The sequence below is a fragment of the Oncorhynchus clarkii genome, chromosome 16 (genome assembly GCF_045791955.1).
Source record: "Oncorhynchus clarkii lewisi isolate Uvic-CL-2024 chromosome 16, UVic_Ocla_1.0, whole genome shotgun sequence".
NCBI lineage: Eukaryota > Metazoa > Chordata > Actinopteri > Salmoniformes > Salmonidae > Oncorhynchus > Oncorhynchus clarkii.
In genome coordinates, this window is record NC_092162.1 from 41,385,842 (window position 1) to 41,408,525 (window position 22,684).

A 22,684-nucleotide genomic window follows, 5' to 3' on the forward strand; every position below is an offset into this window, starting at 1 on the left:
TCCTAAAGCAGGCCGAGCAGGAGCAGTCATACAGCCACACACAGCATAGAAGCAGCACTGTGAACACAGAGCAAATGGGGTTTTGTCTGATATTAGGCCTACATCTATGGGGAAAAACGTACATACATTTATGAAATGTGAAAATTGGTGTGTTTAATCATATTGTTACCATGGATGTAGTGGAGAAACATCATTAAAACATTTAGTAGATTGTGCGATAAATGTTTCTTCACCTAGCCTCACACATACTATAAAATATCAATACAGTTTGTTGTGTGCCCTGCTAACTTTCAATTTCAAATAGGACTATCCCTCTCTCTCTCTCTCTGTTTCTTGCTTTTTCTCGTATCTCTCTCTCTCTCTCTCTCTCTCTCCTCTTCACTCTATCACTCACTCACACAGGAATCTGAGATAATCAAGGAGCGGTAATTAGCCTGACTTGCTTTATAGTAATTGAGGGCAGGAGGAGGTTGCTCTTTCTCAAATGTTTTTTTTTTACATGTATTTTATAATGACGTACTTTAGGTTGCTCAAGCCAGCTTGATTATTTTTTTCTCTGTCTTTTCCTCAGCTTGTTCTCATACATTCTTTTGTTAGGGATTTTCTTTTTTTAAACAATGACCCAGCTTTCGTCATCAGTTAGTAACAGCTCAAGCCTTTGAGAAAGGGTAGAGTTCAGGTTCTGATACTGTTGTCTATTCCTTTTTAGGTTTAGTCAGTGCCTCAGTTCTTCAGCTGAGCTTTCAGCCTGAGCACTGACACTGTCCAGGTCCATCCTACTTGGCAAGAGACGCAGCAATAGAGAAAGGGAGAGTTTATTTCCTGTTCTTGTGAATCATATATCAGTACAATTCCCCTCTGTGCTGTTTGGCAACGGCGGAATGACGGGTGTCATTTATCATAAAGGCTGAACGAGGCTGTGGGAAAAGAGATTTTGAATTCTTTCGGAGGTGTGTGGATTCTCCTTAGTGGGGGATCATTAAACGCTGGAGTTTTTCAAAGGGGGATATGAGTAGTACCTCTCCTAGATGTTACTTTGTGCCCTGTTGCACTGGTTGGCTCAATCACTCAATGTCTCCAGAAAGAAGATTTAAGAGTTTTCATATCTCAATGGAGACAGAAGGCTTGTGACATGTCGTTAGCAGTAGGATTTTTCAGCCTGCTGGTAGATCCACAACTGAACATTGCAGTACTTGTTGGGTTGGCAATCTAGCATGATCTTGGTATCATAATCATTTTCTAACATCTGCTTATAATTACATAACATTTGAAGGGGCTAATAGCAGTACCTTGTCGGGTGTGAAAACGCCCAGGTGTGTTGAATTCTGATTAGTTATCAAATAGAGCTACCGGTATTATTATGAAATGTTTTATTTTATTTGAACTGATATCTGTAAACTGTTTTGATATCCAGTGGTTTCTGTGGTAGGTTTTTGTTTAATTGACACATGGCAAACATTGAATAATCATTATCATACTCGAAACAATCAAAACACACTACCAACTGTAAGATGAGGAGCTGCAGGCATTTTGATCTCTTTTGGAATATTTTTCCAGCTGTCTCCAGCATTTACCGTTTCTCACATTTTGAATATGGGGGATCACACAAAATCTTTTCTGATGCGCTGTCACCAAGTCTTCAGCTGCAGTAGCAGAAATAAATGTGTCAAGCCGTAACTTATTCCCAGAGAAATACCTCCTTCCCTTCCCCTTTTTACCCCTGCTGTTCTAATTGACTGTAAATCCCTGAAACCTGTGAACACACACACTGAACTAAGTACATCATGAATCAGGTTTCTATAGACAGACCCAGCCTCCCAACCCCCAACCCTCCTCTTGTGTCCACCCCATCAAGAAAACCCCCTTAACCACCACTTTATTGGTTTTTGTGGGTTTACTGGAATGTGGAAGGCAATCTTTGTTCATCTTATTTCCCCCAAAATCAAATCTAAGTTTATTGGTCCAACTAAAGGTTTTATCAGGAAGTGATACTCTGTCGCCATCCAATGACAAATGACGTGAACATACTGTAGGCCTATAGGAAATTGCATGCTCAGAGCCTTTCAACTGTCAACAGTGTTAACTGTCTCTCATATGGAGATCACAATGTTAAATGTGCTGTCACCAAGTCCTCAGCTAGAAATAAATGTGTTGAGCTTAGGTTATAAAGTACCTCCATCCCCTGCTGCCCGGCTGAATAGAGATCCGTCAAATCTGGTGAACACATAAGCAAACCTGATCATACTGTGAATGTGCACTTGATTGAAAATATGTTCAGTTTTCCCTATGTTGTTACATACAGTATTAGAATCTAAGTTCAATGAAAAGGCATAATTTACCAGTATCTAAGGTCCAATTGTGCCATTAACTTCCTGGGTTTACTTCACACTGTTTATCAGACACACAAACATCAGACCAGGTTACTAGCCACTGTGGACAGACATCGTCACTCCCTTCACAACCTTCACTCGCACTGAGTGCAGAGGTGTGTCGGGGAGTCTTCTAAACCCAACTCAGAGTGCACAACCTTTTCAGGTAGCAGTAGAGTCTGGGGCCGGTATCTTGACATGTAAGGCTGCCACTTCCTGCTGAAGGAGAGTGTAGCCGCCCCTGAGGTAAACGAAAACATTTGGTTCTTGCCAGACCTGCTCAAGTCACGTCTCAACTGGGCCACATGGGCAGGCAGGCGAGCAGGTGACACGTGTACCAGAGGAGATCTAGACTAGAGACTGTAGTGTGGCGCTGGCCTACTTTTTTCTACTGTCTCCATGCAGGCCTGGGCCACAACCCAGAAACAACCCAATGAATTCTCATTGGCTCAGAAACACCCTCCTTGCATAAAACATGTATAGGTGGTTTACAGGGTTTGTTCAGCCTTTAGCCACTGCCTTCACAGCATCAAACCATTATCCAACTTCCCTACAGTGCTACAGTAACATACTGTGTATGAACTGTAAGTATCCTAACAGTATTAACATAGCACTACTACAGTGGAAGGAATGGAGCCACAGAGCATCTTCTTCCTGTTGTCTAGTGTATTGATGTTCCGTAGACAGGCATGACTAATCAACCTGCTGGTCTATCTGTTTTCTACTCTGAAAATTCACCATGGAGGGTTGAGAATGTGTCACCAACTCATATAAACGTTCACAATTACTGCACAGCCCCCTTATGAATCCCTTAAGGAACCATGATTGCAATTAAAAAGCATGGGCCAAATGTTAATTAAGTAAACTGCTTGAAACGGAAAACAACGAATGCTTGAAATTCCTTGACTTATAACCCTGTGCTACATTTTAAGTTCCATTTTTATCTTTGTTGCCTGTTGCACATTAAGATAATGATAATGCTGCATTTCACTGGCATACTCATTATCGTTGCTGTGTCTTAAAACAAATGGTACTCACATTTGTTGCGGATAGCTGATATCCCAATTTGAAAATTAAACTCTAAAATACAGCTTTCTTTCAGAATCGAACCCCCACCAATTGGACGCGATGGTTTATTTTTTGTGTCGCTCGTCAGTTGAGTGAAACCTTGTTGTAGAGAGTAGAAAAGAGGACTTCAGTTCATGGGGTTATTAAATCATTCGAGGAATAGCAGCTGAACTTCTGGCTATCCTCTGTGATTGATGACCCAAGCCTTATTTGCTGAGGCGGAGTGTTTGTTCCTGTGTAATTGTCTACCAGATGGCTAAGCTAAGTGTTCTTAAATGCCTTTAGACCTGCAGGGGTCTGGGGTCCAAACATTTTCAGTACTAATGGTATTGTTGTTCTGAACATCCTGGCGTTCTAAATGCTGTTTAAGATCAAGATTCACTAGCAAGCTTTGAGTTTAAATAATTTGTTTAACCTAGATGTTTTCCGGTGACTGTGTTTGTAAGCTCTTTCACTAAAACAACCCTTGAATTTCGGAAGAAGAGAAAAGGGAATTAAAAATAACAGATTTTGTAGGGTATCCACCAGCTACGCTACCTGGGGTAGAAGAGTCAGATTGGAGCAGAAAATGGATCTAGGTGGCAGTGCTAGTCATCAATCACAGCCCCTCAAGGGGAGCTGCAGCTAAAGCTGGGCTGAAGTGCTATCTGTCAGCTGCTGCTCTGATACAGGCCTGACACCCCCAGAGAGGAGAGAAGAGGGGCCCTATCAGTGCCCATCAGCTCATAGCCCAGCTACAAACTGCCATGTAAACACGTGGCCATGTAAACACAGTTCAGCGGGTCACATTATTTCCACAAATGGATGGATAGTCGTCCTTGTTTAGTGGGAGGATAGAGGACATGGCCTGTTCTCCTTCACGTTGCATTGTGAGGTTTTACTGTTTTACACTTCTATCTCGAGGCGGCTGCCATTTTTAACATAGGTTTGTTTATAAAGGCTGGATTTGGAACTGTATAATATTATTCATCTACTGTGTGTACTGTCTCTCTCCCTCCGCATCCTACTCCTGAATAAAGCCACCAATGTTGGTCAAGCCGCTGCTGTCAATACCTCTCAAGATGGATAGTTGTTCTGCATGCTTATTGATTCAGCACAGGCAAGAGCTATAAGTATCATTTGTCATTTCTGGAATTATTTGGAGTCCTAGTTAAAACCCAGAGTGGGGGGAGATAGCCATGTCTTGGGGGGTGGGAGGTACTGTAGGTGGGGTAGGTTGTCTGACGCTTTGATGAATGACTCCACGGGTTTTTGGTTTTTACTGTGAGTGCCGGGGCCCTTAAGCTGCTATTTGCTTTCACCACGGTCCAGGAAAAACAATACGATGGGTCCAAGGACTGAGCAGCATCATCCTGTCACGTGCAGCCACAGCCACAGCCATGCAGCGAGCAGGGTGGTCTGAGCTGAGCAGAGGAGTCAGGAAGAGGGACAGGGTGGGCCTTAGCCTTAGCCATTACATGCTGCATTTGCACCGACGCAGTAGACTTCAGTTCAGCCTGCTGGTGGGTAGGGCTCGTTGAATATGATTTTGCCTCTTTGAATACAAAACAATATTATTCAGGATACATCGAATACAAGTATTCAGGATGCTTTATCGAAAACAGACATTTTGGTGAATTGTAAGATAAATACGACAAGGAAGAAACACTGTGTTTTAGTAGTCAGGGCTACAGTATTATCCCCATGTGACTTCACTTTGATTATGTTCCACTTTGGGCTGGGAGCCAACAGGAGAACTGGCTTCATTACTGTATGGATCATCTTTTAAGACCATTTAAGATCACAGGGGCCAGAGTCACAGAGTCAAGTAATGACTGCTCCAACACTCGCAGAGGTTCGTTAAGCTCTTTCTTTCATTCAACTGGACAGCACTTCTTTGATGGGCTTGTTTTCTCTGTACAGAATACGCCTACCACCAGTGTTATGACATACGGTGGATTATTATTTTTTATTTGTAGGAGATATGCTATTTGTTTGACTTCTGAGCTCTCCCTCAGTGGCTTGAATTTGAAGAAGAAGAAAAAAGAATATGAGCCGGGACTGCAATAAGAAAACAGAGGAAGGAAAACTGAAACAGATGAATTGACAAGCAATTACTTCTGTTGTCCATCAAACTGTCTTGATTCCGTTGTTGGATCAAACATGATTGATATACAATGTCAAAATCCCACCTGAAAATGATTACTACTGCGTTTGAAAAGCTGTTTGTGTCAATGTGCATGTGAGCTTGTGTATACTATATTCACAAGTAGTCACCAATATGAGTTCTACTGTCACAGCTTTTCAACTCTTGATAGCCATTGTGTCTTCATTTCCATTTTAGCCTGCCAAAATAGATTTTCCCCCAGCTGGAGTGAGAGTGCTTTGTCTGTCCTTCGGCAACATCGGTGAAAATCCCCACACCCAGTATACATCCCTACTCTCCCAAGTCTCCTACAGACATCGAATATAGGACACTTAGGACAGTCCACCAGGCCTGCTACATACTCACCATGTAGGCCGCGCACACGCAACAACCCACACGGTAATGCGCCCCCGGGGCACTACCTGATGTCGCAGTGTGTTAAAGCATCCATAAGAGAATCCCCTTGCTGTTAATCTTCCAAAAATCAAAGTGTTAGCATTACCGGAGCAGTCATCTCCATTTTGTTTGCCTGAGCAGTGACACAACGCACAGCAGATCTCGCCTGCATTCTGAATCCCTGAAACTAGTGCATGAATTGATGTCCCTCGCTTTCCTCCGCTTGCTAATACCTTTCCTAGAACTTGAACAAACAGTGTGCGCTTGTAGGACACATGCGGCAGATGTTTAGGATTACTTTCACCTCGGTGCTCCATTGTGTACACTTTAACAGAGCTCAGCTGATGTGGAATGGCACTCATTCAGCCTCACTGCTACTCCAGGGTTCTTCTAGCTTTGTTTTCTTCCATAGAGCCAATCCCTGTGGTCAAAGACTGAACTGATGTTTATTACTCTATTGAATCAGCTTTTTCCCCCCAAATATGTCATGCCACCCGGGACCTCTATACCAGGCGGTGTCAGAGGAAGGCCCTAACAATTCAGCCACCCAAGTCATAGACTGTTTTCTCTGCTACCGCACGGCAAGCGGTACCGGAGTGCCAAGTCTACGTCTTAAAAGGCTCCTTAATATCTTCTACCCCCAAGCCATAAGACCGCTAAACAGTTAATCGATTGGCTATCCAAACTATTTTCATTCACATCCTTTATAACGCTGCTGCTACTCGCTGTTTATTGTCTATGCATAGTCACTTTACCCCTACCTACATGTACATATTACCTCAATCACCTCGACTAGCCTGTACCCCTGCACATTGACTCGGTACCGGTACCCCCTGTGTACAGATGACCTCGTTATTGTTATTCTATTGTGTTATTTATTTTTAAAAATTGCAACAGTTTTCTTACTTAACCAACAATGCCGTTTTTTGAGGGCTTGTAAAATAGGCATTTCACAATAAGGTCTACACCTTGTTGTATTCGGCGCACGTGACAAACAAACGGTTAGTGTGTACCTCCACGCTATTATCACTGTGTAGGTGTGTAGGCCCGCTGTATGTTTTTCTCAGTGTGTGTTGCCGGGTCTGTTTGCACACGTAAAAACAAATGGAGTAGGACCTCCTTGATATTGTTGAGGAGTGACATTATCTTTAAGCAGTGCACTTATCTAATCTGTCCGCTGTGCTTTGGGAAGGATGCGGCTATACGGGACAAGAGCAGGGAGAGGGGACAGGGATGCTACTACATCTTTAATTACCATTGATATCGCCACAGAGAGAGGGAGAGGGAGAGGGAGAGAGAGAGAGAGAGAGAGAGAGAGAGAGAGAGAGAGAGAGAGAGAGAGAGAGAGAGAGAGAGAGAGAGAGAGAGAGAGAGAGGAGTAGAACGAGGGAGGGGAAGCAGAGGGGGAGAGAGAGGACCCGCCGTGTTCACTTTTTAATTAAGGCTCCGTAGTGTAACTCGTCAATGTACATTATTGGAAGAATGAACGTCAATGCCATCGCTTCTCCTCCTTCTCCTTTATCTCTGTCAATGATTCAAAGACATGATTTATGGTTCGTCTCCGTCTTTCAGGATCATCCATCAAGTTCCGGCTCTGCCGGCGCGCCACCCGTTGTAAATCATCCTGAAAGCCTGTCACTCATTTCCATTAACGTTCCTCTGTTGCTCTGGTCTCCGCCTTCCTCTCAACCTTTTTTTTCTCCTCCTTTTCCTCCCTCCCTCTTCTCCCTCCCTCAGTTCAAAAGCTACAGCCACACGGGGTATCGGTTCCGTTCCACTGCCTCGTCCATCCGCCTACCTTCTTTTCAATAAATGAACCAATGAATAAAAAAGGCCCTGCACTCGTCAGGCAGGCAGCTCCTCCTCCTCCTCCTCCTCCATTACGGTTGAACACCACAGAAATGTCACTGCTGAGAAGCTCAGGGTAAATGAGGATATAGCGCAAAGACAACATTTGTGTTGTTGTAGGTTTACTAACTTTGCAATGGAGATATTATTGGAACACCTCTATATCCATTTAATAATAAACGTAGCCTACTCAGATGTTCCAAATGAATTTGGCTGTTAGTTCCACTGCTCACATCTAAATTATAAGATTTTTATTTATTTTTTCACTCGGTTACATACAAATATTACTGAACTCTAGAAAATCAAACAACCTAAAATAATATCATCCTAAAGTAATGTAGCCAGGGTTACAAGGTTATGGTATGTACAGTTCTTTTTGTAGTGAAAACAGTATTAGTGGTAGGCCCCTACCACTAAATGATATTGCTTTACTTTAAATGTTACTGATTTACAAACCGAGGCGTACACTCCAACAATGTACTCTTTAATCAGCTCCTATAGAAATAGGTTTTTATGAACTGAAACATTGACTCAATGGAGTGACTGTCAATCTCTCAACAATAGCTGATGTGCCTCCTCAGGGAGCTTCAATTCACTGGCGTGTTTCTTTTTTCATTCTAATCAACATCTAGATATCAATGCTACCGAATATCCACAAACAGCAGAAAGAAGCCAGCCTGTATTGAGAGGAAACTTTCAGTGATTGGGTGCCAACACATTTCACTATTTGGGCAGCCATTGTTCTCAGAACGGGCTGTCAAAGTGACAATGCAGCGCCAGGCAAATCCCAAAGTTTACGCTTTTCAGAAAAACAGCAGGCCCTAATCATTTTGCAAGAGGACATTTGACAACAAATTTGCCTTTAAAATGAATGGGATGGAGGCAGAGTGTTTTTGAAGCATTTCTGCCTTTCTTACTTTTTAGCTCGTCTCGTCCCCCAGAGCTGCTGCAGGTTTGGCGGGTCTGCTTCTCCCCTTTACGCTTGCCATGAAACAGCCTTTGGTCCCACAAGAAACCATCTGACAGTACCCCGCTTCTGTTGCAAATTTACTGTGTAGCCTCATTGCCACTTTTTCCCTTCATTAAAATCAATCCACTATTAATGAATTTGGAATATAAAAAAAAAAGTCTCCCTTTTCTGAAAACTGCTTGAATAAGGGAATGCCTAGGCTGGATCCCATCCAGAATATAATGAAGGATCCATAGAGAGTCAGAGGAGGGAGGGAGAGTTAGTGAAATGCAGATTGTTTTAATAGAATACGCATTCTTGTCCAGGCAGCTGCAGTATCAGATTCATCAGGCTAGGCTTGACCTTGACTGAGGTCTGCTGTTGTTGATGGCCAGTTTTTTGGCTCATGTAAAGTTCATGATGCTGTAACTGTGACTGTATACATTCACGTATCTCAGGGGGAAGAGGAAATGTAACAGCGGGTGTCCTACAGTCCATTCGGAAAGTATTCAAATCTCCTCACTTTTTCCACATTTAGTTACGTTACAGCCTTATTCTAAAAATGATTAAATAAAATAAAAATTCCTCATCAATCTACACACAGTACCACATAATGACAAAGCGAAAACAGGCTTTTATATATTTTAGAAAATGTTTTAAACATAATAAAAGACATTTCTGATTTACATAAGTATTCAGACCCTTTGCTACGAGACTCGAAATTGAGCTCAGGTGCATCCTGTTCCCATTGATCATCCTTGAGATGTTTCTACAACTTGATTGGAGTCCACCTGTGGTCATGAAAAGGCACACACCTGTCTATATAAAGGTCCCACAGTTGACAGTGCATGTCAGAGCAAAAACCAAGCCATCAGGTCGAAGGAATTGTCCGTAGAGCTCTGAGACAGGATTGTGTCAAGGTACAGATCTGGGTAAGGGTACCAAAAAATGTCTGTAGCACTGAAGGTCCCCAAGAACACAGTGGCCTCCATCATTCTTAAATGGAAAAAGTTGGCCACGCGGCCAAACTGAGCATTCGGGAGAGAAGGGCCTTGGTCAAGGAGGTGGACCAAAAAACCAGATGGTCACTCTGACAGAGGTCCAGAGTTCCTCTGTGTAGATGGGAGAACCTTCCAGAAGGACAACCATCTTTGTAGCATTCCACCAATCAGGACTTTATGGTCGAATGGCCAGACTGAAGCCACTCCTCAGTAAAAGGCACATTACAGCCCGCTTGGAATATGCCAAAAGGCACCTAAAGGACTATTTGGCATGAATACCAAGTGTCACGTCTGGATGAAACCTGGCACCATCCTTACGGTGAAGCATGGTGGTGGCAGCATCATGCTGTGCGGATGTTTTTCATCAGTAGGGACTGGGAGACTAGTCAGGATCCAGGGAAAGATGAACGGAGCAAAGTAGCGAAAGATACTTGATGAAAACCTGCTCCAGAGCGCTCAGGTCCTCAGACTGGGGTGAAGGTTCTTCTTCCAGCAGGACAACAACCCTAAGCACACAGCCAAGATAACACAGGAGTGGCTTTGGGACAAGTCTCTGAATGTCCTTGAGTGGCCCAGCCAGAGCCCAGACTTGAACCCGATCAAACCTCTCTGGAGAAACTTGATTCCAACCTGACTGAGCTTGAGAGGATCTGCAGAGAAGAATGGGAGAGACTCCCCAAATACAGGTGTGCCAAGCTTGTAGCGTCATACCCAAGAAGACTTGAGGCTGTCATCGCTGCCAAAGGTGCTTCAACAAAGTACTGAGTAAAGGGTAATATTTCAAACATTTCAAAAATTATTTTCTTTGTTAACATGGGGTATTGTGTGTAGATTGATGAGGAAAAACCCCAATTTGAAACATTTTTGAATAAGGCTGTAATGTAACAAAATGTGGAAAAAGGCAAGAGGTCTGAATACTTTCCGAATGCACTCTATGTCTGGAGTGAGATGGACCACCACCGGCCTTTTTGTTTCATATTGTATTATCACATGTTGAATACTCTCTGATATGATATACAGTGCCTTGCGAAAGTATTCGGCCCCCTTGAACTTTGCGACCTTTTGCCACATTTCAGGCTTCAAACATAAAGATATAAAACTGTATTTTTTTGTGAAGGATCAACAACAAGTGGGAGACAATCATGAAGTGGAACGACATTTATTGGATATTTCAAACTTTTTTAACAAATCAAAAACTGAAAAATTGGGCGTGCAAAATTATTCAGCCCCCTTAAGTTAATACTTTGTAGCGCCACCTTTTGCTGCGATTACAGCTGTAAGTCGCTTGGGGTATGTCTCTATCAGTTTAGCACATCGAGAGACTGAATTTTTTTCCCATTCCTCCTTGCAAAACAGCTCGAGCTCAGTGAGGTTGGATGGAGAGCATTTGTGAACAGCAGTTTTCAGTTCTTTCCACAGATTCTCGATTGGATTCAGGTCTGGACTTTGACTTGGCCATTCTAACACCTGGATATGTTTATTTTTGAACCATTCCATTGTAGATTTTGCTTTATGTTTTGGATCATTGTCTTGTTGGAAGACAAATCTCCGTCCCAGTCTCAGGTCTTTTGCAGACTCCATCAGGTTTTCTTCCAGAATGGTCCTGTATTTGGCTCCATCCATCTTCCCATCAATTTTAACCATCTTCCCTGTCCCTGCTGAAGAAAAGCAGGCCCAAACCATGATGCTGCCACCACCATGTTTGACAGTGGGGATGATGTGTTCAGCTGTGTTGCTTTTACGCCAAACATAACGTTTTGCATTGTTGCCAAAAAGTTCAATTTTGGTTTCATCTGACCAGAGCACCTTCTTCCACATGTTTGGTGTGTCTCCCAGGTGGCTAGTGGCAAACTTTAAACAACACTTTTTATGGATATCTTTAAGAAATGGCTTTCTTCTTGCCACTCTTCCATAAAGGCCAGATTTGTGCAATATACGACTGATTGTTGTCCTATGGACAGAGGTCTCCCACCTCAGCTGTAGATCTCTTCAGTTCATCCAGAGTGATCATGGGCCTCTTGGCTGCATCTCTGATCAGTCTTCTCCTTGTATGAGCTGAAAGTTTAGAGGGACGCCTTAAAGCTTGGGAAATCTTTTTGTATCCATACCGGCTTTAAACTTCTTCACAACAGTATCTCGGACCTGCCTGGTGTGTTCCTTGTTCTTCATGATGCTCTCTGCGCTTTTAACGGACCTCTGAGACTATCACAGTGCAGGTGCATTTATACGGAACCTTGATTACACACAGGTGGATTGTATTTATCATCATTAGTCATTTAGGTCAACATTGGATCATTCAGAGATCCTCACTGAACTTCTGGAGAGAGTTTGCTGCACTGAAAGTAAAGGGGCTGAATAATTTTGCACGGCCAATTTTTCAGTTTTTGATTTGTTAAAAAAGTTTGAAATATCCAATAAATGTCGTTCCACTTCATGATTGTGTCCCACTTGTTGTTGATTCTTCACAAAAAAATACAGTTTTATATCTTTATGTTTGAAGCCTGAAATGTGGCAAAAGGTCGCAAAGTTCAAGGGGGCCGAATACTTTCGCAAGGCACTGTATGTTATTGAGAAAACACACTGTATCACTACACACATCATATAGAAATGGACCAAAATATAATTTAATTGATTTCATTTTGGAACATATTCCAAAAAGATTAAAACCAAAATATATCCACATATATAAAAGACATATGCAATCAAATGACCTGGTTAAATTATTGTGGATCTTTTAATGAGTTTGTATGTGGTAGAACTGCTGGGCATCATAAACTCCCAGTCCAATCAGACAAGTGTAGAATAGATTGTCACATACTCCTATCAGCCAGTGGCTCATAAAAGCTTTGAACAAAGGCCTAATCTGTACGAGGCAGTGGTCCTTTAAACGATGGCCCACTTTCCCCTACCCTGCTTGCCTGCCTGCCAAGCCACGCAAACATTCCTGACTGACATTCAATCAGGGAAATTTGAACCGAAGCAAGATGGTCTTTTATTAGTTCCTCCCTGTTTGCTTGACTGGTCAGCTCCAATATGCGAGGGTTGGATGAGTGGCGTACATTAAGATGATGGGTTCTCTCTCTGATAAGGGTGAATGAGGGGTAAACTGCTATTCTGCAGAAAGGAACCATCAGACCTCATCATGTCGCTCCTGGAGAGCCATGTCACAAGCTCTTCAAAAACCAAGTGACAGAGAAAGTAGAAAGCTGCAGCACTGGGCTGGACTGGGCAGCAGCTCTCTCCCTTACTCAAATACAAATGTAGTTGTTTTTTTTAAAAGTCAATTTAAATGCAGTTTATTAATTAAACTCAGCAAAAAAAGAAAAGTCGTCTCACTGTCAACTGTGTTTATTTTCAGCAAACTTAACGTGTAAATATTTGTATGAACATAACAAGATTCAGCAACTGAGACATAAACTGAACAAGTTCCACAGACATGTGACTAACAGAAAGGGAATAATGCGTCCCTGAACAAAGGGGGGGGGGTCAAAATCAAAAGTAACAGTCAGTATCTTGTGTGGCCACCAGCTGCATTAAGTACTGCAGTGCATCTCCTCCTCATGGACTGCACCAGATTTGCCAGTTCTTGCTGTGAGATGTTACCCCACTCTTCCACCAAGGCACCTGCAAGTTCCTGGAAATTTCTGCGGGGAATGGCCATAGCCCTCACCCTCCGATCCAACAGGTCCCAGACATGCCCAACGGGCTCTTCGCTGGCCATGGCAGAACACTGACATTCCTGTCTTGCAGGAAATAACGCACAGAACGAGCAGTATCGCTGGTGGCATTGTCATGCTGGAGGGTCATGACAGGATGAGCCTGCATGAAGGGTACCACATGAGGGAAGAGGATGTATTCCATGTAACGAACAGAGTTGAGATTGCCTGCAATGACAACAAGCTCAGTCCGATGATGCTGTGACACACCGCCCCAGACCATGACGGACCCTCCACCTCCAAATCGATCCCGCTCCAGAGTACAGGCCTCGGTGTAACGCTCATTCCATCGACGATAATCGCGAATCCGACCATCATCCCTGGTGAGACAAAACTGTGACTCGTCAGCAAAGAGCACTTTTTGCCAGTCCTGTCTGGTTCAGAGACGGTGGGTTTGTGCCCATAGGCGACGTTGTTGCCGGTGATGTCTGGTGAGGACCTGCCTTACAACAGGCCTACAAGCCCTCAATCCAGCCTCTCTCAGCCTATTGCGGACAGTCTGAGCACTGATGGAGGGATTGTGCGTTCCTGGTGTAACTCGGGCAGTTGTTGTTGCCATCCTGTACCTGTCCCGCATGTGTGATGTTTGTATGTACCAATCCTGTGCAAGTGTTGTTACACGTGGTCTGCCGCTGCGAGGACAATCAGCTGTCCATCCTATCTCCCTGTAGCGCTGACTTAGGCGTCTCACAGTACGGACATTGCAATTTATTGCCCTGGCCACATCTGCAGTCCTCAAGCCTCCTTGCAGCATGCCAAAGGCACGTTCACGAAGATGAGCAGCGACCCTGGGCATCTTTCTTTTGCTGTTTTTCAGAGTCCGTGGAAAGGCCTCTTTAGTGTCCTAAGTTTTCATAACTGTGACCTTAATTGCCTACCGTCTAAGCTGTTAGTGTCTTAATGACCGTTCCACAGGTGCATGTTCATTAATTGTTTATGGTTCATTGAACAAGCATGGGAAACAGTGTTGAAACCCTTTACATTAAAGATCTGTGAAGTTATTTGGAATCATCTTTGAAAGACAGAGTCCTGAAAAGGGGACGTGTTTATGTTGACAATTTTTGCTGTTCATAATTAAATGTAGTTTTCTTTTTTCTAAGAAAGGATATTTAGCTTTTGCCAGAAACTAAAATCCTTGAACTTGGACAGCAGTGCCACTGCCAGTGAGGCAATATTCACGTGGTTCCATCCATGTTTTTTGGTGAAGGGGTGTAAAACCTCTCCTGACAGCCCTGAAAGGGTGGCCCCACTCTTCTGGTGAGATGCAACATGAAGCAATAGTACTGCCTGTGTGGCGGTGGCAGGCAGGCGGCATGGCGGCTGGCGGTAGCACCGTGGCACGCTCAAAATGATGACTTAGGTGCTGGAGTGCAGATTGGAATGCTCTCCCGCCGCTCACTTCCAATTAGGCAGCGGGCCGAGTGATGCGTCTTGGAGCAGAAGCTTCTAGCAGCCAGGCATCAAAAAGAGCAGCGTCGCTCAGTGACATCATGGAGGGAGGGACGGGACTCCTGGAGCTACTGTAGGATGGCAGCCACAGCTTGATGTGACTAAGTAAGAATTGTGATTAATATCGATGGAGAGACAGGGACACACTAGCAAATACCAGCATTTGTATTTTGTAACATGAAAATCCCAAAATCTAAAAGATAAAATCTCCAATTAAGCATGCTGTTTTTGCTACTATTTTTCTCTTACAGCGTTGTAACACAGCCATCTTACATGCTGACCAGAACGCTCACGTGCGTCTGCGTGCGCCATAGCATGCATGTTGATTTTGTCCGCCAACACCAGACGTGATCAGTACACGCAGGTTAAAATATCAAAGCGAACTCTGAACCAATTAGATTATTTTGGGGACAGGTCGAAAAAGCATTAAACATTTATGGCAATTTAGCTAGCTAGCTTGCTCATGAAAGCTAATATTTCCTGAGATATAAACGTTGGGTTGTTATTTTATCTGAAATGCACAAGGGCCTCTACTCCGACAATTAATCCACAGATAAAGGGGTAAACCGAGTTTGTTTCTAGTAATCTTTCCTCATTCTTCTTTTTTGGACTTTATATTGCAGTTGGCAATGAACTTTAAGGTGCATTACCACCACCAACTGCAATGGAGTGTGGACCTCAGTTCATCTTTCAATCACTCACGTGGGTATATGGTCCTAAAAACCAAAGAGGAGATGGGAGAGGCGGGACTTGCAGCACGTCAAGCATCACAAATAGAACCAAGTTCTATTTTAGCACCTGGACACGCAGACGCTCGTTGACGCACACGAGCGGTGTGGGTGCAATGATTGAATAAGGATTGAATAACATGCATTTATTTTGAAACGCTCGCAAACGCGACGCGAGCAGCATGTTAGGGTTGTGATGTGTTATAGATATTGCAAAGAGGCTGCTATCAAGGTTGTAGAGTCACGTTTTCAAGTAGTTTTTACCCTCATTAATGAACAGAATGTTGGTTTGTGAAAAAAAAACATTATTTGATTAATTGCCATAATTATTGTGATCATTTTTGCCCAAATGAACAGCCAGATGGTAGGATATGGTGTCATATCTGTGATCCTATCATATTAATCTGGGTATGAGTCCTTCCCAGTACATCCTGCTGCCTTAAGCAAAATTCACAATCTGCCTTTCTTCACATTGTCCATGTTGTCTGGTTTGAAATGGTAAGGTTCTCTATTTGAGTATATTAGACTATTAAATATTTAATGTGCGGGTGTATGAAAGCAAGGCATTTATCTGCATGAATAGCCCCTGTTTAGTGAAGTAGGTAATGCACTTTAAGTAACATCCCTTTCATGCATACAAAAATTAACACTAATCTCTGAGTCGTATGGTTTTGCACTGCGGCAGTACCCTCCGAGAGATCTTAACATAACCACTTTGTGGAAAGGTAGATAGGTTTTTCAACTCTTTTTACAGCATTTAAACCACTGTTTGACTGCATCTTATGGTTGTTGGTAACATAACAGTGTTGTTCTGGGTGTATCTATGACTGTGGGGTTGACGTATTGTATCTCGCTATATAAACCAGCAGGGGTCATGAGGAAACGTTTTAACACATTAGGCTAGGTGGTGAGTAAGGTCATAAAAGTTATGTAGGCCTACTGAATTCACAATCAAATAATAAAGATAAATGTTTATTTTATTTTTTATATTTCGTATTACCTTCTAGTAATAATTAATAAGAGACTTACTGTAAGTTCAATGATTATTTCCTTACTTTATAGACAGTATCCTTCACTTGGGGGAGTATTTGTCTTCTACCTTGACGTGAAACAAGGAAGGAGTGTATTTACAGAGTTCACTGCTTTGCAACAATGTTACGGCATGTGATCAGTTAAGAATGAATTCATGCAATGTCGGCCATGTATCCTGCTCTCAGACTGATCTTGATAAAAACAGCGTACACCTGGCTTTACCTGACTGACATCTCTGTCAAATATTACATATCTGGCATGTTGGGCTCAGATAGTTTTATGATTGCCTTGTGCATCCAGCAGAAGTTAATACTGTACATAATGATGACAAACCTTGTCAGTGTCGGGGTTTCCGTTAGCCGGACAGCACGAGAGCTGCTGCTACAGCATCGTAAACATCAAATGCATAGGCAGTAGAAGGCAAGCTTATTTAGTACGTTACACACCGCTTTGCAATGAGCTGGGTGCAGTGTGCATTTTGAAAACACATTTTAATTGTTTGAAACCGGAATGTTTCACTACATATTATGAGGCATGTCTGACCTTGCTTCAAAGTAGCCTAGCCAAAATCATATCCATGGAGGAAATAATTTTATATCAACTTTCTTTCATTGTCCAGTAGCCAAAGTCACAATCCTAGTCATATTAGCAACCAATGCTAGTTGTTGCATACTAGATCTCTCCTCTCTCAAAAAATATATTATAGAAACCGCTTGCATGTGCGATGCGCTTCTGTCAACGGGTTTCCCAGTAATTGAACGAATATTCGCGTGTAGCCTACTGCTTTGTGCACGTTGCTTCGCTTGTAATGTGAAGAACTAATAGTTTTTCAACATGTTATGCTAAATGTTCTGATTTGTTGCATCAGACTCTTTATGTTGCCTAGGCCTGCTAGTTGTATGAATTTGGGATCTATCGTCCCACAACTGTCCCAAAGTCTGTTTGGAACAGGCTATTTCTTTCTTGACAAGCTGACCAATAGAATAGGTCAACTTTTCTACTATGGGGGATAGTAGGCTGATTTTGCTGTTCGTTACGTGTCTTGTTGGCTGAGGAAAAGCAAATGTGGACAGTCATTCTAACACCTTCGAAGTGAGCATCAGAATTCGGTAAGAAAGAACTCACACCGTTGCATCATCTTGCATGTTCTGTTAATATGAATTACCATATTCTTAATGTGATTTCTGTCATTCTGAGCATAGTGGGTGGACGCCCTAATCAGGTTACGCACCCGATAGATATGGGTCTAGTATATTTCTCTAATGTCCGGTAAATTAAAGTCTTGCGGTAAATGTCCGGCGCCACATTTTCCTAACGGAAACCCTGGTAGGTGCGTAGCCATCTTGCAGACAGTATGACGTTAACAACAAAAGTATAGTTTTAGCAGATCTTTGATCAACATTAAAGTACAGTGTGTTTGGCCCCCCACAGCCTCGTTTTGAGTAGTGTCTCCCTCCAAACGTCTGAGCTCTCCAGCTCTATAGGATTCTGAAAAGCAACCTACATCATACCTTACTTACTTTAATCATATAGCAAAAATCTATGGTGACAGCGAATTAGAAGGCTCATTTACGAGTATATCGACAATAGTCTTCCAGAGGATGGGGTGAAGATTGGACTCTAGCATGCTGGGAGATGTCTGTTGATTGCTTCGCTTGCCTGACCTGCTTTGTTAACGTGTAGAAGCTACATTCTTATGTGGGACACCGTAGACGGACGGGTCTGCTGTGTTTTTTTTTCTTCTTTTCTAGCGTGGCATAAATCCGGGAGATGAAAATGTCACGGAGCAGGTTCATTTTGCAAAGAGGTTTTGATTGCAATGTGCGTGTAATTGATTGTTCCAAGGACAGGGGGAAATCTAGAAATGTCATAACAGTCCTGCTTAGGTCAGTCCCACCGCCAGGCAATCAATGAGAACTAAAAAGAGATATTGATTTGCGAGCAGGGAAAACTGTAGCTTGAGACAACCGGAGAGCAGTTGGGGAAAGTGGCACAGACATGCAGACCTGGCACTTGCAGATATGAATTACCCAATGTTCTGTGAGATAGTATTTCCTGGGATATTCAGAGTATCGCAGGGTATTACAAGCAAGCTGTCCATTAGCTAAACCCCTCAGGCTGCTCACTCACATTGCCTTGTCACTTTAATAAGGGAAATGTTGACCTTCCATGGGATAAATGTTGATATCTTTGCCATTACAAAAGTTAATAGCAGGCTAATAGTGGACATTGAATACTGTTACTGGGGAAACGTACTGACAAATTTCTGCACTCTGATTGTCCTGTGTTGAGAGTAGATTGAAGGAAAAACGTAAAGTTCTAGTGGTACATTTTAAAGTGTTTCGTATTGTTGTCCATTCAGTATAGCTTTAACAGAAAACAAATAATTCCTGTAAGTATGAGAACATGATTTCTTATACAACTACTACCACTGCCCATTCAGTTAGCTGTGCTCTCAACATTGAGTAAAATTGCACTTGACTCCCAAACCGGCTGCCACTCCTGGATATTCAGGCCTTGCTGTGCCAGGAGTTTGTTCAAACGGATTCGTGTTATTATCACTTCAAGTAGCTGATTTATGCTGGACACCCTAGGTTTTTTCACCTCTGCATACTCCTGTCTGAACATATACATTTGTAGTGACATAGATTGGAGGCTTTACAGGGGTTTATGACATGCCAAATCTAATTCCTGGCGTGCCAGCCCTCTTATTTTGTAAGCCTAGTTGAACTGAATGCTGCCCTTAACATACTAAAGTCACAACATTTGGTCAGTAGGCTTAGTTTGAAGTTTAGGAATAATGAATAAAAGTCATACAAATTATCATAAAATGTACTTGTAGTATTACGTCTCGTATTTTGACAGTTATAATTCTATAACTACAGGAATTATGTTGACAATCTATTGCTCGTGTAGGATATTCCAAGGGTCTATTGCTACACATGTATTCTCTTCATGTCAGAGATGAGGTCTTGTAGACTGGCCCTAGCTTACACAATGTCTCTGCCCTTGCATTTGATCTTGCATTGAAGAGTCATGCTCCTTGGCATCAACCAAGGGTTGGCAAACTGGAGTGGTGGATAGTGTGGAAGTAGACGTGTGGGTGGAGTGACCCCTGCCGAAGTTTAATTGGTGCCTTTGGATGTATAGAACTTCTGATCTAAGGGGCAAAATGGCAGGAATTGCTGTTAATTGTGTCAATGTCATCTGGAAATATATCCATAGCATAATGAGTGATTATGCTAATGTTATATGGCAATCAGTCTTGTCAGTCAAACCATTTATTGGGGAAACATTTTTTTTTTGTGTGTAATTATTATTTTAATAAACTGCAGGTGATAATCTGTATCATAATGTGTGCGTTCAGTCAACACCAATCAAAAATAAAATGACATTATCTTGATTCACTTTTTTGTTTGTATAGCATTGCTGGATTTCATAGTGCTCTATGGCAGGGTAGATAAAGCTACTTGAACGTGGTAAATCGTATCATCTAATTGCCATGAAATAACCATTTATTGGATGTGTGTCCGCATGCTCCATTGCTGTATGATTGCGGAGTGTCTCTTAGTTAAATATTTATTCATGCTAATTCCTAAACCGTTAATTAGTTATAAGAGCTTGCTATTTCCATAAAGTATCCCATGAAGAAGAAAATCAGTTTAGGCTATATCTGCAATATTTCACCAGTATACTGTATTACAGCCTCAAATAATCATTCAAATGTAAATGTTACATATGGATGGATCATTTTACAGAATTGTGAGCATGCACGTTTGTCATGGGAAACTCAGTTATACGGTAGGGCATCTTTACTCCCTTGATTTTCCATAGGACCATGCTTGACAACCTCTTGAAACTTGACTTGATAATGCACATTTTATCAGTCAATGTTCAGTTATGGAAGACAGAAATTAAAGGTTCTACAATCTTTTGAACTTGGCAAGAAAAGCTATGCCTTTACATTGACTTCTGTCCATAGTCTCTCTCAAGACTCAAAACAGAAGACATCAACTAGAAGCTTGTCAGAGCCGATATTATTCTCGTTTTTCACTGAGAACTATATATAAAACTATCAATAAAACATGTCTCTGTACTCTGGCAAAACTCACTCCCTCTTCACCCTGGAAGGGTGTTTTTGAGACCATCAACGATCTCGGTTGGCCAATCCAGAAATCTCTCCTGCGGTAGATCAGGGTCACAGCGCATTGGGGAACCTCTGGTGTGCTGCATGGCTCCTTGTTCACAAAGGCCCCATTCTGCATGTTTGTTTTGAAAGGCTGAGTCCCATCTCCATCTTCATCCATTAGCTGGCAAGGAGTTCACCTCCAGGGTTTCTCCTGCGGCACTTGTGAAATATTGATAGAAAAGGCTTATTTTCAGAATGCGAAGGAGGATGACATTCTACATTCTATGGGCCGACCCAGTGTACTGAGTGCTACTTACATTCAACATTCCACTCCATAGAGTGCCCCTAACTCAAAATAAAAATATTACCCACATGAAATGCATAAGTGCCTGGACAAGGCCATTGTGTCCTATTTATATTTAACTAAAAGCACATCTGCCATAACTTCTCCCAAAATGCACATTTTCAAACATGAATTCGAAGAGGACATAACGGATTATATACTGAACAAAAATATAAACGCAACATGCAGTTCAACATGCAACAGCCCTAATCTATTGATTTCACATGAATGGGCAGGGGCTCAGCCATGGACGGGCCTTTAACCCACTTGGGAGCAAGGCCCGCCCACTGGGGAGCCAGGCCAGCCAATTAGAATGAAGTTTCCCCCACAAAATAGCTTTATTACAGACAGAAATACTCCTCAGTTTCATCAGCTGTCCGGGTGGTCTCAGATGAGGACGCTGGATGTGGAGGTCCTGGGCTGGACTGGTTACACATGGTCTGTGGTTGTGAGGCTGGTTGGAGGTACTGATACATTCTCAAAAATTATGTTGGAGGCAGTTTATGGTAGAGAAATTAACATTCAAGTATCTGGAAACAGCTCTGGTGGACATTCCTGCAGTCAGCATGCCAATTGCACGTTCCCTGATAACTTGAGACATCTGTGGCATTGTGTTGTGTGACAAAACTGCACATTTTAGAGTGGCCTTTTATTGTTCCCAGCACAAGGTGCACCTGTGTAATGATCATGCTGTTTATTCAGCTTCTTGATATGCCACATCTGACAGGTGGGTAGATTATGTTGGCAAAGGAGAAATGCTCACTAACAGGGATATAAACAACAAAAAATTGTGCGTATGGAACATATCTGGGATCTTTTATTTCACCTCATGAAACATGGGACCAACATGTTGCGTTTATATTTTTGTTCAGTATATATGACAAAGCTGACAAACTGCATATACTGTAAGATGTCTCTTCGAAAGTGTTGTGACTGCTGTTGATGTGTTTTGTGTATCCATATTGTGGATTGGCAACTTAATCAACAGAGAATATTTTGATTGTATTGTATTGATTATAGTTTTGCTGATATTACCTTTTGACTAACGTATCCACCAACCTCATCAAAATAGCCTAATATGCTGTATCGCAAGTAATACAAATTAGATGATGGTTACTGATTTAAAAAATACTGTTGTTTAATTATCAGTTAATTGATGTAATAGCATTTGTGCCCTATGAGTGTGAACGAACAGGTGAATAATGAAATAGATAATTGCTGTTTACGAGACTGTCAAGGGCAATATAACGACGTGACAGGTTGCCAGTAATCTCTCTGTATTTTAGATAATGATCTAGTTATATTAAGTACATCTATTTTCAAACATAGTACTGTTTCTTTGCTGTGATTAACAATATAATTTGTTAATAATTAGCCATATTTAGGTTTATATAGCGTAAAGCGTTTACATTTGTCTGTCATTTGTTACAGACACTCTATGACCACTTAAATGGAGAAATTATATATTTCAGCCCCCCAAAAATATATGAAATTGAAGTAAACCCCTCTCATCTTGCAAGGCTCGGGCTTT

At 42.2% G+C, this 22,684-nt stretch overlaps 1 protein-coding gene across 1 annotated transcript in view; it reads left to right on the plus strand.

Moving 5' to 3' along the window:
* Nucleotides 1-22,684, plus strand: part of LOC139367614 (teashirt homolog 2-like) — a 45,675-nt gene that overhangs the window by 18,617 nt on the left and 4,374 nt on the right. The window lies entirely within an intron of this gene.